Source organism: Orcinus orca, chromosome 11 (assembly GCF_937001465.1).
Source record: "Orcinus orca chromosome 11, mOrcOrc1.1, whole genome shotgun sequence".
In the NCBI taxonomy this organism is placed as follows: Eukaryota; Metazoa; Chordata; class Mammalia; order Artiodactyla; family Delphinidae; genus Orcinus; species Orcinus orca.
Window position 1 is genome coordinate 11,320,387 of NC_064569.1, and position 18,705 is coordinate 11,339,091.

The window sequence follows — 18,705 nt, forward strand, 5'->3', positions numbered from 1 at the left end:
GCCCGCGTACTGCAAAAAAAAAAAAAAAAACCACACACAAAAAAAACAACTATTGTGAACTTTAGGAACATTCATTAGAAGGGATATGGACTGGCTGGCTTTGTGCTTAATATCTCTAATTCAACCTTACAGTCATACAGATTCAAATTACCACATTAATGCTTATGTTATTTTACCTTGGAAACTAAATGTTTATTATTTTAAATTAGGATAATATCTATTATGTATAATTTGTTATAATTTTTAAAAGCACCCTATATAGGGCCCAGCATATAGTATATTATTTTCTTCATTGCTTCCCCTTTCTAAAAATACTTCCTTGGGCTTCCGTGGTGGCACAGTGGTTAAGAATCTGCCTGCCAATGCGGGGTACACGGGTTCGAGCCCTGGTCCGGGAAGATCCCACATGCCATGGAGCAACTAAGCCCGTGCGTCACAACTACTGAGACTGTGTGCCACAACTACTGAAGCCTGCGCACCTAGAGCCCATGCTCCACAACAAGAGAAGCCATGGCAATGAGAAGCCCGCACACCGCAACAAAGAGTAGCCCTTGCTCCCCACAGCTAGAGAAAGCCCGTGCACAGCAACAAAGATCCAACGCAGACAAAAATAAAATAAAAATTAAAAAAGAAATAAATTAAAAATACTTCCTTGATGAATATATGTATTACCCTCTTTAACATCCCCAAAAACCTTCTTTTTCCCCCCTCTAGTTTCCTTTCTTCTCCAACAAACTTTAAATACAGGTCTTCCTCTTCTTAGAAAAAAATATTAATTTGGGTCTTGTAGACTAGAGCTTCCTAACTGATGTACCAAGGTACAATGATATGCTAAGGTTCATTGATGTGCCATGTGTGGGTTACAGATGTATAGATACACTGATCCTCTCAGCTATCAGTACAGTCAGCTTGGGTCTGGGGCAGCTGGAACCCCAGTTATCTTTGTTCTTCACAGACCATAAGCAGCTTCTTTCATTTATCACAGTGTTCCTTCCATACAAAAGCAGTACTGTCATTTTCAAATTTATACTGTGACTGAAAACACTATAATTCTACAAAGGGGGATTAGAGAGATTGATTTCAGGAATTAATTTTCTAAAAGTGATTTTATCAGTACAGATTGAATGAGACCTGGCATATGAAAATTAGGGACAAGATGCTTTGATAATTATTCTATATTCTTCAACTCAATATAATTAATCAAGAATACTGCTTAGCATGTATAAAAGGAAAGAACTAGAAAGATTCTGCTTTAAGAAATTCTTCCCACCAAAGGGTAACTGCTGCATACATAATTTACTGCAGTGCTGTCATTTTACTAGTGATTGTAGAAGCTCTATATTTGTTGATAGCTGAACATTTAATAGTTTTATTCTTTTTTATTCTATCCTATTTATTCTTTTTATCCTATCCTATCCTATCCTGTCTTTTTTATCCTATCCTATCCTATCTTTTTATCATATTACCATATTTATCCTTTTATTTGCTGAAGTTATTTATTAACATATTCATTTTAATTTTTACCAAATACAGATCTATAGTTTAAAAAAATCAAATAGTGTTAAAAGTCTTATAGTAAAAAAAGCACTCTACTACTCCTCCTTTCCCTACTCTAACCCTTTCTCCAAAAACAACCACTTAAAATTTTGATGCTCTATTCTTCTGTTTTTTGGCCACATGTTTCTAAGTGACATTCATATATCACTATCTCTTTGTTCACCCATTGACTTATAACCTACTGGTATGGTAGATCAGAATTAACCTCACTTATACCCCATTCTTCCAAACTACCCTTCCCTTTATTCTCTCAATATAGCTAAAGCATTATGAATTGAACATCCAGTATTTACATTATTAAGACCAGGTAAATATTATTTGTTGTTGAACCAAATAGTACCCTATGATTATATATCCTTGTCTAAGTTAATTTTTCTTATGAATACTAATTGCCCTGCTTTTCATTTGTTGGTGAGCAGTTTTTTATCGAGGATTATCTTACCCCATCTTTTTTTTTTTTCTTACCCCATCTTTAAACATCCTCTAAAGATAATTTTTCACATGGTTCAATGTATCAGATTATCTAATATTTCCAGTATTTCTCTCTCAAGACCTCTCTCAAGCAGTCTCCTGTCCTGCTCCGATCATGACTTCTTTTCCTTTTTAATTCATCCTCTGAATTTTCTTTGTCTCTCTACTATATTGGGATCTCTTTCCTGGAACCTACTCACTTCTTTTTGGTTAATGTCCTCTTTTTGGTAGATGGCATCCTTGATTAAGATTCCTGTGTAATTGCATATGAGAGGTAAAGTTTTGACATTTTGCATTTCTGAAAATGTCTCTATCCTAGCTTCATATTTGATTGATAGCTTAGTTATAAAATTAAATGTTGAGAAGCAGTTTACTCAGAAATTTTAAGATAATACTTCAAAATTTTCTCTGGCTTCCAATATAGAAGAAGACTAATATCACTTCTATTTATTTTAATATGTGGTCTATTATCCCCCTACACCCACCCTGACATAAGCTTTTACGATCTTTCCTCTCTTCCCAAGATCTTGACATTTCAAAGTGAAGGGCCTAGGTACATGTTCTATGTTTTGTACTGAATTGCAATGAACACTATGAATTAGGACTCTTGTATCCTTTAGTTCTGGGAAATTCTTTCTTCATATATCTTGAAAATTTCCTCCCCTCTCTTGGATATTTTCTCTCTTTTTTGAACTATTAGTTAGATGCTGGACCTTCTGGAGCAATCCTTTTTTAAAGAATTCTTTTTCTCCTATTTTCCACTGTTTTTCTTTCTTGAACTTGACAAATTATTCCAAAAATACTTTAATTTTAAAAGTTTGGTGATGATATTTATAATATCCAAGATCGTGTTTTGTCCTCTGTTCTTTTATTTTTTCTATCATGGGAAAATATACATAACATAAAATTTACAATTTTAACCATTTTTAAGTATACAATTCAGTGGCACTAAATACATCCACAATTTTGTGCAACCATCACCACTATCAATTTCCAGAACATTTATCATCATCCCCAAAGAGAAACTCTGAACTCATTAAATAGTAACTCTCCATTCCCCACTTCCCCAAGTCCCCGGTAACCCTTTATTCTACTTTCTATCTCCATGAATTTGCCAAGTTTAGGTACTTCATATAGGTGGAATTATACAGTATTTGTCCTTTTGTGTCTGGCTTATTTGACTTAGCATAAAGTTTTCAAGGCTTACCTATATTGTAGCATGTATCAGAGTTTCCTTCCTTTTTTATGGGTGAATACTATTCCACTGTATGTATATACCATGTCTTGTTTATCTGTTAACCTGTTGATGGACACTTTTTTTTTCCCCACCATTCATCTATTGTGACAAATGCTATTATGAACATGGGTGTACAAACATCTCTTTGATTCCCTCTATCCATTCTTTTGGGTTTATATCCCAGGAATGGAATTGCTGGATCCTATGGTAATTCTACGTTTAACTTTTTGAGGAAATGTCAACCTGTTTTCCACAGAGGATATACCATTTTACATTCCCACCAGCAATGCATGAGAGTTCCAATTTCTTCACATTCTTGTCAACCCTTGTTATTATTATTTGTTTGTTTTTAGTGATAGCCCTCCTAATTGCTATAATGTGGTATGTCATTGTGATTTTAATTTGCATTTTCCTAATGATTAATGGTGTTGAGCATCTTTTCACGTGCTTATTGGCTATTTGTATATCTTTTTTGGAGATGTGTCTATTCAAGTCCCTTGCCCATTTTTGAATTGGGTATGGTTGTTGTCATTGTTGTGAGTTATAGGAATTCTTTATAAATTCTAGATTTTCATTCAGATTTTCAAAGATTTTGTCCCATTAGGTGGGTTGTCTTCCTATTCTCTTGATATTGCCTTTTGATGCAAAAAAGTTTTAATTTAAAAACACTGAGAAATAATTGACATATAATATTTCATTAGTTTCAGATATACAACATAATTCAATATTTGTATATCTTGCAAAATGAACACCACAATAAGTCTAGTTAACATCCATCACCACACATAGTTACAAATATCTTCTTATGGTGAGAACTTTTAAGATTTCTCTATTATCAACTTTCAAATACATAATACAGTGTTTTAAACCATAGTCACAAAGCCATACACCACATACACATGACTTATTTATAACTGGAAGTTTGTACCTTTTGACCCCTTTCACTCACCTCCTTACCCCATACCTTTGGCAACTACTTTTTTTTTTTTTTTTGTGGTACGCGGGCCTCTCACTGTTGTGGCCTCTCCCGTGGTGGAGCACAGGCTCCTGACGTGCAGGCTCAGCAGCCATGGTTCACGGGCCCAGCTGCTCCACGGCATGTGGGATCTTCCCGGACCGGGGCACAAATCTGTGTCCCCTGCATCGGCAGGTGGACTCTCAACCACTGCGCCACCAGGGGAGTCCTACTTTGCTTTTTTGTTGTTTTTTAGATTCCACATGTAAGCGAGATCACATGGTATTTGTCTTTCTCTGACTTATTTCACTTAGCCAAATGCTCTCAGGATCCATCCATGTTGTTGCAAATGGCAGGATTTCATTCGTTTTTTTTTTTTATGGCTGAATAATATTTTGTTCTCTCTATATATACCACATCTTCTTTATTCATTCAGCCATTGATGGGCACTTAGGGTTGCTTCCTTATCTTGGCTATTGTAAATAATGCTATAAGGAACATGGGGGGTGCATATAACTTCTTGAGTTAGTATTTGAATTTCCTTTGGATAAATACCTAAAAGTGTAATTCCTGGATCATATGGTAGTTCTATTTTTAATTTTTTGAGAAATCTCCATACTGTTTTTCATGGTGGCTGCACCAATTTACATTCCCAGCAACAGTGCACAAGGGTTCCCTTTTTCTCCACAACCTTGTCAACACTTGTTATCTCTTGTCCTTTTGGTAATAGTCATTCTAATAAGAGTGAGGTGATATCTCATTGTGGTCTTGATTTGCATTTCCCTGATGATTAGTGATTTGATCACCTTTTCATGTACCGTTGGCCATTTGTACGTCTTCATGGAAAAATGTCTATTTAGATATTGTGCCCATTTTTCAACTGGATTTTTTTTTTTTTTGGCTATAGAGTGTATGAGTTCTTTATATATTTTGAATATTAGCTCATTATCAATTATGAAATTGCAAATATTTTCTCCCATTCTGTAGGTTGCCTTTTCATTTGGTTGATGGTTTCCTTTGCTGTGAGAAGCTTTTTAGTTTGATATACTCCCACTTATTTATTTTTGCTTTTGTTGCCTTTGCTTTTGGTGTCAAGTCCAAAAAAATCATCACTAAGACTAATGTCAATGAGTTTAAAACCTATGTTTTTTTCTAGGCGTTTTATGATTTCAGTTCTTACACTTAAGTTTTTAATCTATTTTGAGTTAATTTTTATATATGGTGTAAGACAGTGATCCAGCTTCATTCCTTTGCATGTGGCTATCCAGATTTCCCAACACCATGTATTGAAGAGACTTTCCTTTCCCCATTGTATATTCCTGGCTCCTTTGTTGTAAATTAATTTACTCTATATTTATGGATTTATTTCTGGGATCTCTATTCTGTTCCACTGACCTATATGTCTGTTTTTATGCAGTACCATACTATTTTGATTACTATAGCTTTGTAATATAGTTTGAAATCAGGGACGATGATGCTTCCAGATTTGTTCTTTCTCAAGGTTGCTTTGGCTATTCAGGTGTGTGAGTGTGTGTGTAGGTGTGTGATTCTTTGTGACTCTTTAGGGTTTTCTGTATATCATATCATGTCATCTACATAAAACTGTCATAATGACAGTTTTACTGTTTTCTTTCTGATCTGTACGACTTTTATTTCTTTTTCTTGTCTAATTGCTCTGGTTAGGGCTTCCAATACAGTGTTAATAAAAAAGGTCAGAGTGGGCATTCTTGTATTGTTCTTGATCTTAGAGGAAAAGCTTTTAGCTTTTTACCCTTGAGGGTGATAGTAATTGTGGGCTTGTCGTATATGGCCTTTATTATGTTGAGGTATGTTCCCTCTACACCCACTTTGTTGAGAGTTTTTATCATAAATAGATGTTGAATTTTGTCAAACATTTTTTCTGCATCTGTTGAGCTGACGATATGATTTTTATCCCTAATTTTTTTAATGTGGTGTATCACATTGATTGATTTGCAGATGTTGAACCATCTTTGCATACCTGAAATAAGTTCCACTTTATCATGGTCTATGATTCTTTTAATGTGTTGTTTGCTAATTGAATTCAGTTTGTTAATATTTTTTTGAAGATTTTGCATCTATGTTCATTGGGGATGTTAGTCTGTTATTTTCTTTGCTGGTGGCATCCTTTTCTGGTTTTGGTATCAGGGTAATGCTGTCCTCCTAAAATGAATTTGAAAGTGTTCCTTCCTCTTCTATTTTTTTGGAAGATTTTGAAGAGAATTGGAATTAGCTTGCCTTTATATGTTTGGTAGAATTCACCAGTGAAACTATCTGGTCCTGGACTTTTGTTGTTGGAAAATTTTTGATTACTAATTCAACCTCCTTACTAGTTAATTGGTGTGTTCAGATTTTCTATTTCTTCATGCTTCAGTCTTGGTAGGTTGTAATTTCTCCTCTTTCATTTCTGATTTTACTTGTTTGAGACTTTTCTCTTGGTGAGTCTAGCTAAAGGTTTGTCAATTTTTTTATCTTTTCAAAAAACTACCTCTTAGTTTCAGTGATCTTTTAAATATTACTTTTTTAGCCTCTATTTTAATTATTTTTGCTCTGATCTCTGTTATTCCCTCCCTTCTACAAACTTTGGGCTTCATTTGTTCTTGTTTTTCTAGTTCCTTGTGGTATAAAGTTAGGTTGTATGAAATTTTTCTTGTTTCTTTTAATTAATTAATTTATTTTTAACATCTTTATTGAAGTATAATTGCTTTACAATGTTGTGTTAGTTTCTTGTTTCTTGATGTAGGCATTTATAACTATGAATTTGCCTCTTAGAAAATCCTTTTGTTGCATTCCATAAGTTTTGGTATGTTTTGTTTCCTTTTTCATTTGTCTCAATGTATTTTTTGATTTCTTTTTTGACCCATTGCTCAGGAATGAAGTATTTTTATGAAAATAGAATTACTTATAATTCTAGAACTTAGTGTAATTTAGTTGCTAATTTAAAAACTGAATATCATGTTTCATATGTGTTCCATCAACATCTACATGTATGGTATACAAATATAAGAATAACATGGATTATTTAATATTAAATTTTTTCCCCAAATGTTAGGAATACTGCAATAAATTCTGAGTATCTACAGAACCACAAACTGGAACATTCAAAAAAGCAAGAAAATGGAGGTTTGACACTATTGGCAAGTGAATTCACTGTGCAAAAATCTATTAAGTCTGCACTAATAGCAGAGAAGCATCTGAGAAGTTAAAGTTTTTTCTTACCTATCTTGCTGCTCAAATATTTGCATACTCTAAAGCTGTGCATGTATCTCTACTCCCTAACCTTCACAACATTCTGATAGTTTCCTTTTGTTTATGAGGACACAGAGCAAGAAATATGGGGAATCATTCCCCTGAGGCCTTGAAAAGTATTAGGAGAGCAGATATTTAAGATCACAGTTCCCCACGTGGTACTGCTGATTGTCATATTCTGAGTGACAAAGGCATTCATGTGTTCTTTTAAATGTGTGTGTGTATGTTTATTATATGTAGGGGCCTTCTAAAATATGAGGACCCAAACACAGGTCCCTCTTGCCCAGCTATAATTACAGTACTAGTTCTAGCCTTTTTACGAATGCCAGGCAATATCTTTTACTTAGGACCCATTTTATCCATTTAGATCACCTTTGAAGATTTTAAGGTATCCCTTCCCTTCTTTGATGACTTCCTGTATTCATTTTCTATTGCCAAGTAACAAATTACCACAAATTCAGTAACTTAAAATAATGGCATTTATTATCTCAGTTTGTGTGGGTCAGGAGTTTGAGTCTGACTTAGATGGATCCTCTGCTCAGAGTCTCATAAGGCTATAATCAAGGTGTTATTTGGGCTGAATTTTCATCTGAGAGCTTGACTGGTAAAGAATCTACTTACAAATTCATTTTGTTTGTTGGTAGAATTCATTTCCTTATGGCTATATGATTGAGAGTCTTGGCTTTTTTGCTCACTGTTGGCTAATGCCCACCCTCAGGTTCTAGAGGCTATCCAAAGATTCTATAGGCCACTTGTAGTAACTTTCCATGTGGGCTTCTTCAACATGGCTGCTTACTTCATCAAACCATTAAAGAGAACCTCTCTCCTCAGGGAAGGCCCAGTTCCTTTTTAAAGGGCTTTTTCCAGTTTAAGTCAGGCCCATCCAAGATAATCTCTCTTTTAGTTATTCATAATCAATATTTATGAGACCTTAATTACATCTGAAAAATTCATTCACCTTTGCCATATTCTATTGGTTAGAAGTAAGTCATGGGTTCTGTCCACAGTCAAGGGGAGAGGATTATTACAGGGTGTGAATGCAAAGGGGTGGAGATCATCTTAGAATTCTATTTATCACACTTCCTATTCCAGAAAGTTATTTCTTAAGTTTTCCCAGGTTTGCCTACTTAACACCTCAGTAAACTTCTCTGAGAAATGTAGGATAATAATAAGAATTATCAGGTTATGGTTAATTCATTTTCTTTCTTAATGGTAGTATAGGATGTACAGATAGAAACTGCTCAAGCTGACCTATGCCCGTACCGTTACTACTCTGACAAGTACTACTAGTACTAGTACTACTATTACTACTATGATTACCATTAGCTAACACTTATCAAAGTATTACTATATACCCAGTATTCCTTGAAGTGTTTTACCAGAATTTAATCTTTGTAAAAACCTTACCAGATAAGGGCTATTTTTTTCATGTGCATTTGATATTTCTGGAACCATTTGGTTAGAGAAGTTTAGAACAGGCAGTAAGTAAGAAGTAGAGAAAAAATTTTAATTCAGGTAGTAAATCTTCAGAGCCCATTTTTGTAATCACTAAATTAGACTGTCTCATATTATAGTACTTAGAAACTTCAGTTTTCCTCTTCAGTTGTTCCTTTTTCAAGTTTATACTGTTTTTCAAAAGTTCAGTTTTCCTTGCTCAATTGCTACAACTGAAATTCATTTAAAACTGTTTATTATTTTAGGGTTTTTTGCTTTTTGTTTTTGGATTTTTTTTTTTTTTGTGATACTGCTTTACTCCAGCACTTTTTTTCTAGAAGTCTATTCAGCCTGTATATATAAATAAGCCCACAATGGTGGGTAAAATATGGAAATCCTTCAGTACTGATTGGTAAGTAGCCACCCTACCGTGAATACCCCTCCTACCAGCCAGTCTGTCTTGGTGCCCAGCTGAAGAACCCCTGGGTTCTCCACAATCCTACAACTAGAGGATTAACATTTGATAAAATAGGGGGTCTTCAAACCTTCTTGTATTCTAATGGACCAGTGTCTGGTACCACAAGGATTGATAAACATTCTGAATATCATCCCACCTATAAATTGAAGCCATGTCTTTTTCTTTTTTCAGTGTCTTTGCATTTCTGTTTTACCTAATTTGAATTCTCCTTCTTTTGTACCTATTCTGACAGCCACTTTAAGTTCTACATTATAAGTCAGATCAAGCATCACCTGTTCTGTGAAATTTTCCTATATTCCATGAGGAAGTTTTAGGTTCTTTTGTTTTACATTTCTTTTATACTTAGTATATACTTAGTATATACCTCCATGATAGTAATGATCTCATAATCTATATCTGTATATATGACTCTTTCCCTACCAGAGGCAGTGTCATTTCCTCTGGGCATCCCCAATGTTTAGAACATTGTGTGAATAAATAATAAAGGCTGTACTTGTTGAATGAAACAATGAATGATTGGTTAGATTAACCAGCAGGTAGACAGCTAAAGAGACTGTAAACACATGGTTGAGGATATTTGAGGAGATTCAAACACAATAAAACTGTCTAACTGGAGTTTTAGGGAGGCAAGTCTAGAATATGAGCAAGAAAGAAAATTGATCAGTTGGAGTTCATGTTCAATTACTTTCCCTTTGCCATTAGCCAAGACAATTGAGAGTGAACTATTATAAAAATGATTCCTTTCTATTTGCTTATAGAAGACAAAGAGAAACCTAATGAACTCTGTTATTCCTATCCCATTTCTCTTTTTATAGAATGGAATTTAAAATATTGATATTATTTATAATTTGCTGAGCATCTATTTTATAATTGAGCACTACGTACTAAATAAATTACAATACATAATTTGTTATAACTGAGCCTCTATTTGTAATTTATTGAGCACCCATGTACTATGTTCTGTGCTAAGGACTTTACAAAGCTTAGCAATTAAGCAATGCAAATCTAATTGTGTTATTTCCTAACTTAAAACCTTTTAAGTGATTCCTCATTGCTTTCACAATGAAGTCCAGCTTTTAGGCAAGACATCTATTAAATCAGTTCTCATGTTAGAGATTACTTCTTCTAGGAAGGCATTACTGATTCTCCAAGTCTAGATTAGGTGATCCTCCTAAAAGCCACGCAGTATTTCAACTAAGTTGAAAGCCCCAAATTATAGAAATAAGTATTAACCACCCTGCACTAATTTCTTATTACTTACAAAAATTTCCTGTTTACTTTTCTGTCTCCTTCACTGTAGTAGAGATTTCTTGAGGACAGGCACCTAATATAGGTCTGGAACACCGGCATTGCTAAATAAATATTGAACGAATAGATTAATTTAAGGGAGAAATGATGTTAAAAAACGACAACCAAACCTCACCATATATTTGCTAGGCTGCTTTTGCTTTGCAAAACACACTTATATTTATCCTATCATTTAGCCCTCTCAACTGATTTGAATTATAGCCATTATCACCATTTTAGAGAAGAGAAAACTGAGTAACACACTTACTTCAAGGAACAGGCACGTAAGCAGGAGTCCTTGGACGTAAGCCCAGATATCCCAACAAATACAGAGGCACCTTTTTCATTACACTCTGTGGCCTTCATGAAGGGTTGGCTCCCTAAATAAAACTGAATAACAGGGATACAACAGGTGGAAGGGTATGACTGGAAGCGCTTGCTCTGCCACAGGACGGAAAGAAAAGATGTGTTTGTGCCACTCCCTCGTGACTCACACAGTTTGAGGTATATTTTCTGACTTTTTAATATAAACGATAAACAACCTAACATACTCCAGCCTTTTTCGAAAATCTTTACCTCAGCTCTTTAACTTTCACCTACCTATTTCCTTCCTTCCTTCCTTCCTCTCTTCCTCCCTTCCTCCCTTCCTTCCTTCCTGAGGCTCATAGAGGGCGCTCACAAAGCGCTACTCACTGGTTGGGCAAGGCTCCACTCAAAAAACACACCTCACTGCAACTGAAAGGCGCAGCGCCACCACCTCAGACTTCCTTCTCTTTTACACGGCAGGAGGCGGGGCCAATTTTTCTCATTCAAATAAAAACCCAGAAGATTTGCATGGGGAACGGCCAGTCCGTGAGCCCATTGGCTAAAAGCATGGTGGGCGTGACCAATATTACGACCGCCGAGCCCCGCCTACGATAATTTGCATAACGGCCCCGGCGCGTGCAAGGGAGAAGCGGGTTTGTTTTTGAATCTGCGGAGGCGGCGGCGGCGGCGGCAGCGGCGGCGGCGGCGCGGCGACTGGAGCGCGCGAGACTGAGGCTGCAGCGGAGGGGACGGAGGCGCGGGACGGCTCTGTAGGAAGGAATTTGGTTCCCCCTCCCTCCTCTCCCACCTCGAAAGGTATATGTGAGTCCCAGGGTCTATTATAACCACATTTTGTTAAATTATTATTGTATTTCTTCAGAGTCGAGACCGCATTATGGCGGCTGCGGAAGCTGTGTTTGCGCCTGCGCGGTTGCGGAGCTGCGGGAGGGCGCTGCATGGGAGCACGTGATCTTGCGGGGTCGGGCTCTAGCTGCAGTTGTGCAGCTGGCGGGGCGGTGGCTGCGCAAGCGCAATATTCATTTTCAAGATAGAATGTTCTTGTTGGACGCCATTCGGGTTCTAGATTTAATTTTCCTCATTCTTGAGGGGTTTCGTTTTGTTACGCTCGAATTCCTATATTTTAAATGGAAAACATTTCTCTTATGTTGTATTCCCGTACCGACCTCAAACTCCTTTCTTGTATTTCTCCGATTCTCTGAGAAGCTGTGGACTTAATTTTGTGTAAAAATGATTGTCCCCTTGTGGTTCTCGATTTTTACTTCACTTTAAGGGTATTGCTGGATTCAAGTTTATATTTAGGGAGCGGAAGATCAGCACCTAGTGGTGTTCTCACGGGAAGTGCAATTATTTGAACTGCATATTTGCAAATACATTTTTAACCCTATCTTTACCAGTTCTGTTGGAATGTTTTCAAACTAGAAACAATTTGATTTTTGGAAAAATGAGGGGGAGGGGGCATTGGAAGAATCTGTATAATGTCATTTAAAAAGAAATCTCAATCTCCTTGGGTATTTATTTTTTAAAAAAATATTTGATCCTCAGTCGGTGAAGTTTTAATTTAATCAGTGTGTGCCTCTGATCTTGCTTGCATTTGAGTTTTACATTTTTTCTGTCTCTGATCACTTGTCCATTACTGCTTCACTTAGATTATTTTTGGTACCTTGACTTTTAAAATTAATCATTGCCTTACCATTTTGTTTGTAATGATATATAAAGTATAGTACTTAAACTTGGTAAATTTTTCTGATAAAGAATTCTACAAAGAACTCCCAACTACACTGAGGCCTTTATGAGGAAATTGTGAATCATTGATAAATCAGTTGATTAAAAAAAACAAACTGCCATATATACATGTGTGTAAGATACAATTGTGTTAGATTTTTAAAAATTGTATGTTCCTGGTTTTAGTTTCTTAAAGTAGTTGTAAGTATGTTACTGATTATTTTACTTTAAAATGGTAGTGTCACTATATTTAAATCTTATATAAACCCCTGGGAGAAGTTTTATACATTTGATATAATTCTACCATTGTGTAAATTATTTCTTACTGAGCTGAAAACTTGTAAATGGTTGTCATAAATTTCATCTGTGGTTTGTATATACAACAATTGTTTTCTTGGTTGGTTATGTAACTCTGAGTTTAAGTCAGTCACTTGTCAGATGAAGAAGTGGCTATTGCTTTATAATCTTGGTTGGTTTAGGGACTTTATTGCCTACAAGAACGGTTAAGTATCAAATAGATGTAATTGAAGGGAGTACTTTTGGTTGGTGGAGTTTTAAAAAATGACATCACAAAGGAGATAGAATGAAGTGAAGGGAATAATTCTTTTTTTCTCAACAGAAAATTTGTTGATATAATTTTTGAACCCCTGAAGTCTTCTACAGAGAAATATATTTAGAGAGCAGTTGTGTAATCTTTTCCCTTTTATGCTTCCAGGGTAATTACCCAGCACACCGCCTCCACCCTCCAGACATTATTTCAGGTGTTGTAGAGTTGGAAATACATTGTATTTTCTGTATCTACGTCTATGTCTGTGTGTATGTGTTAGGTTAAGAAAAGAACTTTGATCATAGGGCATGGTTCATTCTGCACTTCCAAAAAAGTGAAATATTTTGGTTTATATATTTAAGCTTTTGTTTTCATTTGCATATACAAATGATTGCCTCTTAGGTTAATGTGGAAGATCATAAGAGGCACTTGAAACACTGAAGAACATAATGTACTATGTAAATATGTATTGGTAGGACAGTTTTGCTGTTACATTTCTTAGAAAGGCAAATATAGTTCTATAAATTTAAAACTAAGATTAATGAATTGTCTGAACATCTACTGTTTGTTCATTGGTACTCTATCAATAACAAGCATGTTGTGGAATTTCAGTTAATATTAAGACTAGGTTACCAAATGAATACCAAGTTACTGGGAGTCATTTAAAATCTTTTTCACTATAGCACATTTGGAAAGTATTGAAAATTAATTAGAAATAAACACTTTTTTGGTGATTTTTGTGACATTTCCATTTATTTATTGATCAATTAGTTTATCATTTGGATCATAATTTCATTCCTGCCCTTTTAACTTAGTATTTTATTGTGGATATTTATCCATTTCATTATTCTTTTGAAATTTTTTTTTAATGATTACATAGTAGTTATTTTGTGAAAATATCCCAAATGATCAAATGTTCTTGAAATATATTTTTAAATGGCTATGTAATATTGGTGTCTTTAATAAGAATGTACTGTGACTTACTAAATCTTTCTTTCCTTATTGAACATTTTGTTGCCCATTTCTCTATTATAAATAAAGCTGCAGTGAACATCCTTGTACATGAGTCATGATCTACATCTCATAATATTTTTTTGAAATTACTGTTACAAAGGACTTTTAAAGTAATTTACAAAACTGATAAAAACTTAGTTTTATTGAAAAGCATTTCCTATACCACCATCAATTTGGTGGTTAGCATTTTTTCTGATAACTAGTGAAATTGAACTTTTAAATATTTAATATATATGCAACTTTCTCATTTGTTGTGACTTTGCTGTTTGAGGTTATTTTGTGTATCTTTTTCTGTGGTAAATGTTAATGTCTTCCTTATGTGTAAGTTATTTATGGATATTAGCCCTTTGCTTTTCATATTTTTTGAAGTATTTTTTGTTGTTTGTTTTTGTTTTTCGGTACGTGGGCCTCTCACTGTTGTGGCCTCTCCCGTTGTGGAGCACAGGCTCCGGACGCGCAGGCTCAGCGGCCGTGGCTCACGGGCCCAGCCGCTCTGTGGCATGTGGGATCTTCCCGGACCGGGGCACAAACTCGTGTCCCCTGCAGCTGCAGGCGGACTCTCAACCACTGCGCCACCAGGGAAGCCCTGAAGTTTTTTTTTAGTTAAGATTTTTTTTTTTTTAATTGCTATGGTTTTACATATTTAGAATTGTTACATTTTTATGAAGTCAAATGCACTGCTTTTTCATGTGTTATTTCTTCCAGGACTTCTCTGCATAAAAAATATTGTAAGATGAACTAAATGTTCGTCTGTTCTGTTTATTTTTTCTAGATGTTTTAATTATCTTAAAAAATACCTTTTGGCCTATAAGGAGTTTATTTTGACATTGCGTAAAGATGGGTTGCTAGTTTCCATCTTTTCCTAATTTTCTTAGAATTTTATGTTGATGATACATTTCTTCTTTTGATCATAACTTACTAAGTTTGAGCTATCAATTCTGCTTCATTTACTAGGGATATTTAACTTGAGGTCCATTGACCTTTGGGGGTTCTAGAGATACTTAAAAAACTTCCGTGGATTCCATGATATACGCAATTTTGTGTGAGTGTACATATGTGCTTTTTTTTTCCTGGGGAAAGAGTTACAGTTTTATCAGCTTCTCACAAGAATATGTAATGTAAAATCTAAAAGCAGGTTAACAACCCTGGAACTGGGCCTTGTTTATATAGCAGTACTGCATTGTCTTATTTGCTGTAGTGCTATAGACTATATAAATATATGAAGGGGCAGTAGATATCATTCCTTTTCACAATTTTCTAAGCTAATTTTCCCTCCTTTTGTACATACATTTGGCAAAGTTTAAAAACCAACTATTTGAAGTTTTGTTTAGAATTGCATAAAACCTAAATTAGGGTATGTTTACATCTTTATACTGTTAGTTTTTTTTTTAATTCACGAATATGATGCATTTTCTGTAGATCCCACAAAAATGTATTGTTTTTAGGAACTCTGAGAAAAATTGTGGTACTGTTACTTTCTATTAAGGTGTTATCTTACTGGTTTCCTATAATGGTATAATGTTAATAGAGATGACATGATAGAGGATATAGGACAACATTTGCAGTTTTAATCTGCTTTAGAATATAGCATCATGAAAATAGTGCAAGTATGAAGTTAGAAATGAGAAAAATAGGTTACCAAGATAGTGTTCTACAGTATTTGAAAACAGAATTTTCCTTGTGTATTTAACGTAGACCTTTTTTTTTTTTTCCAAATTTATTTATTTAATTTATTTTTGGCTGTGTTGGGTCTTCGTTGCTGTGTGTGGGCTTTCTCTAGTTGCGGCGACTGGGGGCTACTCTTCATTGTGGTGCACAGGCTTCTCATTGTGGTGGCTTCTCTTTTTGCGGAGCATGGGCTCGGCGCATGGGCTTCAGTAGCTGTAGCATGCAGGCTCAGTAGTTGTGGCTCGCTGGCTCTAGAGTGCAGGCTCAGTAGTTGTGGTGCGTGGGCTTAGTTGCTTCGTGGAATGTGGGATCTTCCTGGACCAGGGCTCGAACCCGTGTCCCTTGCATTGGCAGGTGGATTCTTTTTTTTTAACATCTTGATTGGAGTATAATTGCTTTACAATGTTGTGTTGGTTTTTGCTTTATAACAAATTGAATCAGCTACACATATACATATATCCCCATATCTCCTCCCTCTTGCGTCTCCCTCCCACCCTCCCTATCCCACCCCTCTAGGTGGTCACAAAGCACTGAGTTGATCTCTGTGTGCTATGTGGCTGCTTCCCACTAGCTATCTATTTTACATTTGGTAGTATACATAAGTCCATGCCACTCTCTCACTTTGTCCCAGCTTACCCTTCCCCCTCCCCATGTCCTCAAGTCCATTCTCTATGTCTGTGTCTTTATTCCTGTCCTGCTCCTAGGTTCTTCAGAACCATTTTTTTTTAGACTCCATATATATGTGTTAGCATATGGTATTTGCTTTTCTCTTTCTGACTTACTTCACTCTGTATGACAGTCTCTGGGTCCATCCACCTCACTACAGATAACTCAACTGCATTTATTTTGATGGCTGAGTAATATTCCATTGTATATCTGTGCCACATTTTCTTTATCCATGCATCTGTTGATGGACACTTAGGTTGATTCCATGTCCTGACAATTGTAAATAGAGCTGCAGTGAACATTGTGGTACATGACTCTTTCTGAATTATGGTTTTCTCAGGGTATATGCCCAGTAGTGGGATTGCTGGGTTGTATGGTAGTTCTATTTTTAGTTTTTTAAGGAACCTCCTTACTGTTCTCCATAGTGGCTGTATCAATTTACATTCCCACCAACAGTGCAAGAGGGTTCCCTTTTCTCCACACCCTCTCCAGTGTTTATTGTTTGTAGATTTTTTGATGATGGCCATTCTGACTGGTGTGAGGTGATACCTCATTGTAGGTTTGATTTGCATTTCTCTAATGATTAGTGATGTTGAGCATTCTTTCATGTGTTTGTTGGAAATCTGTATATCTTCTTTGGAGAAATGTGTATTTAGGTCTTCTGGCAGGTGGATTCTTAACCACTGTGCCACTAGGGAAGCCCGACCTTTTTTTTTTTTTAAACAGAGAAAATTTGAAATGTTATCTGATTCATTTTTTGGCCAGTGTGGAGCCTAATAAATAATATATAATTAAGGTAAAAAATTTTCATTTTAGTCTCTTTTGGTAACATTAAATATTCCTCTCATAAGGATGTTTCCCTAAGTATTAGTATACATTCATTCTCTATTAAATCTATTCTTTGTGCTGATTGCAGTGAAAAGTATAATCTTGATTGATAGTGTATTTTAGTTGTAATCCTACTTTTTAAAAATTATTTTTATATTAGGTACAGGAAAGAATGTCAGATTATTGTAAAAATATTTTTGTTGAATATAGTTAAACTTGAAAAATTGGTGGTTGCATGTAAAGAAGAAATCAAGGAAGTTAAAGATAGAAATCAAATGGTAAAATATTATTGGCTTTATAAAAATAACTCTAGAAAATAGGTAGAAATTGTGTTAAGATATTATTGGCTTTTCTTCAGCATTTTTTTTCTAATGAAAAAATTTTGTCTTTGGATATTTTTCAAGCAAATCCACTTATAGCAGTTTGCATATTTTTATTTTTTTGTGTATGACCTTTGCCCTTACCTGAGAACTTTTCATAGTTCTGATGTATTGTGGTATCTGTGTTTTCAGACTATAATAGTTAATTAGGGACAGGAGAAATGCTACTAGAAAAATGCATATGGATAGGGGCAAGAAGAGATGGCTGGCATCTTGATAGAGAAGAGCTGTCAGATTCCAAGTGTTAGAACAAGAATTTAAAAACTTAGTTTTGGGCTTCCCTGGTGGCACAGTGGTTGAGAGTCCGCCTGCCGATGCAGGGGACACGGGTTCGTGCCCCGGTCTGGGAAGATCCCACATGCCGCGGAGCGGCTGGGCCCGTGAGCCATGGCCGCTGAGCCTGCGCGTCCGGAGCCTGTGCTCCGCAACGGGAGAGGCCACAACAGTGAGAGGCCCACGTACAGCAAAAAAAAAAATAAATAAAAAATAAATTAAAAACTTAGTTTTGAGGTTACTTAATTTGGGAATTGTTATTCTTAAAGACACATTATTTATAGCACGTTCATTATGGTAATAGATGATCTTATTATGATTCTGAATTATAGGAATATTTAATTATGCTAAATTTGTTCAAGAAGACAAAGAGGTGTATGATTTGGTTTGGAAAGATTTCTATTATACTTTTTGTTTTTAAGTTTTGAGGTATATGGAAAATTCATACATTATCATACCAAGTTTTTCAAAGGAGTCACATGTAGAAAGAAGTTTGAAAGTTCTTGCTTTTGAGTTCCTAACAGCTGTAGGGCATTATAAATAAAAATAAGGTGATATTTTAACAGTAGATTATAAAAAATATCAAGTAGCTCT

At 35.4% G+C, this 18,705-nt stretch overlaps 1 protein-coding gene across 2 annotated transcripts in view; it reads left to right on the forward strand.

The window, feature by feature from the left end:
- Positions 1-11,628: 11,628 nt before the first annotated feature.
- ATF7IP (activating transcription factor 7 interacting protein) overlaps positions 11,629-18,705 on the forward strand; it is a 127,940-nt gene continuing 120,863 nt past the window's right edge. The window contains exon 1 of one of the 2 annotated variants that reach the window (XM_033408147.2): positions 11,629-11,808. The gene's annotated coding sequence lies outside the window, so the exon portion shown is untranslated. Of the gene's footprint in view, positions 11,809-13,102; positions 13,497-18,705 lie in introns of those variants that run through there. The other variant, XM_049693868.1, reaches the window with a different exon arrangement.